This window comes from Protopterus annectens, chromosome 2.part0 (assembly GCF_019279795.1).
Source record: "Protopterus annectens isolate FY-2018-M chromosome 2.part0, PAN1.0, whole genome shotgun sequence".
NCBI classification, from domain to species: domain Eukaryota; kingdom Metazoa; phylum Chordata; order Ceratodontiformes; family Protopteridae; genus Protopterus; species Protopterus annectens.
In genome coordinates, this window is record NC_056728.1 from 1,051,836,534 (window position 1) to 1,051,839,033 (window position 2,500).

Below are 2,500 nucleotides of genomic sequence, written 5' to 3' on the forward strand. Positions count from 1 at the left end.
AGAGAGAGGCACACACACACAGAGAGAGGCACACACACACACACACACACAGAGAGAGGCACACACACACACACACAGAGAGAGGCACACACACACACACAGAGAGAGAGGCACACACACACACACACAGAGAGGCACACACACACACAGAGGCACACACAGAGAGGCACACACACACAGAGAGGCACACACACACACAGAGGCACACACACAGAGAGGCACACACACACACAGAGAGAGGCACACACACACAGAGAGGCACACACACACACACACAGAGGCACACACACACAGAGAGAGAGGCACACACACACAGAGAGAGAGGCACACACACACAGAGAGAGAGGCACACACACACAGAGAGGCGCACACACACACACAGAGAGGCACACACACAGAGAGGCGCACACACACAGAGAGGCGCACACACACAGAGAGGCGCACACACACACACAGAGAGGCGCACACACAGACAGAGAGGCGCACACAGAGACAGAGAGGCGCACACAGAGAGAGACGCGCACACAGAGAGAGGCGCGCACACAGAGAGAGGCGCACACAGAGAGAGGCGCACACAGAGAGAGGCACACAGAGAGGGGCGCACACAGAGAGACAGAGAGGGGCACACAGAGAGGGGCACACAGAGAGGGGCACACAGAGAGGGGCACACAGAGAGGGGCACACAGAGAGGGGCACACAGAGAGGCGCACACAGAGAGGGGTGCAGAGAGAGAGGCGCACAGAGAGAGAGAGACAGAGAGAGACACACACAGAGCGACACAGAGAGTGAAAGAGAAAGAGGGAGAAAGAGAGAAATAGAAAGAGAGAGAGAAAGAGAATGTTAGTGAAAAATAAAGTAAGGAGGTCGAATAGTTACAGCTTGCATTTCCAAGACTCTCCTGGCAGATGTTATGGCGACTAAGAATAATGTTTTCCATGACAATTTTAGGTCTGACGATGAGGATGGCTCAAAGGGTGCAGACAAAGAGGAGTTTAAGTCCCAGGGTTCTAATGGCTGTTTGATTGGAGGCCTGAGAAGAACTTTTATGAAAGTTTTACACAAGGAGTGCTGCATGATTGGATTTCCCATGAAGCCAAATTGGAAATGGCAACTAATTGAACTTGAACTGTAGCGGCCAGTAAGGAGTAATGAGGATCAAGGAACTCCTCAACTGTCTTGCTTTCTGAAATACTTTGGGGATGGGTGGAAAAGTAGTAAAGGCATAAAGTCCTGGGGGCCAATCGTGAACTAGAGCATCCCTGGAAGGGGAATGAGGGTAAATTAGCCCCTGCATTTAATGTTCAGGTGAGTGGCAAATAGGTCGCAGCAAGACTGGCCCCATCTGTGAAAGATCTCTTTTGCAACCATTGGATTCAGAGACCCGTCGTGAGGCATCAAAATTGCTTGTCTGAGTTTGTCTGCTATTATATTGCATTTCCCCGGGATATACGTTGCTATCAGGAAGCATAGAGTACCCATTGCCCATTTCCAAAAACTTAAGGTCTCTCGGCAAAGCGGGTAAAACTTTGTTCCCCCTTGCTTACGTACCACCCAACAGACATGTTGTCTGAGTGAATCGGAATCCTCCCAGTGGGAAGGGAGCTGTGAAGTGCTTGCGATGTATATAGCACCCCTCATCTCCAGAACATTGATGTGCAAGTGGTTCTGCCAAGTACCTTAGACAGTCTTTCCCAGATAATACCCCCCCCCCCAATCTGGGAAGCATCCATGGTCAAAACTGCTTTCTCTTTGGGAGGAACAAGCGGACGACCAAGGATAAATTGCTTTGTGTGCAACCACCATGTCAGATCCTTTTTGCATGTGTTTATCAAAATCTGGTGAGACAATGGAAGGTCTTGCATCAACCATTGGGCAAATAGCAGCCACTGAAGTATCCTCATGTGTAGGCAAGCAAGAGGAACTAAAAGGATGGTGGAAGCCATAGTCCCCAGGACTTGAAAGAAACTCTGGCCTAAACTTTGTTCAGCAAGGATCTGACTAATGCAGAGAGACTCCACTCTTTCCTGTGTTAGTGTTGCTGACATGGTGGTTATGTCTATTTCTGAGCCTAAATATACAGTGTGCTGCGAGGGAAATGAGACTGACTTTTGTAGGCTGACAGTGATGCCTAGACTGGCGCACAAAGATGGTCTCTAGTCACTAATTCTGGCGAGTTGATGCTTGGTGGTAGCAGTGAGGAGCCAGTCATCTAGGTATGGAAACACCTGGAATCCTTGAAGTCTCAGGTGAGCAGTTACCACAACCATGCATTTGGTAAACACTCTGGGGGTTGTAGTGAGACCAAAGGGCAGTGTTCTGAACTGAAAATGACTGGCTCCCAGCCGGAAGCTAAAGTGTCTCCTGGAGCACCTGCCCATTTTGATGTGGTAGTACACATCCTGAAAATTGATTGAGCACATCCAGCTGTCTTTCCCGATGAAGGGAAATCTCGACTGCAGAGCGACCATTCTGATTTCTTTACATGCTTGTTGAGCCTGCT

The 2,500-nt window shown here is 49.5% G+C and overlaps 1 protein-coding gene across 6 annotated transcripts in view; it reads right to left on the reverse strand.

Annotated features, from left to right (window-relative positions):
• ELAVL2 (ELAV like RNA binding protein 2) overlaps nucleotides 1-2,500 on the reverse strand; it is a 1,537,668-nt gene that overhangs the window by 1,080,797 nt on the left and 454,371 nt on the right. The gene's annotated exons all lie outside the window — the stretch shown is intronic.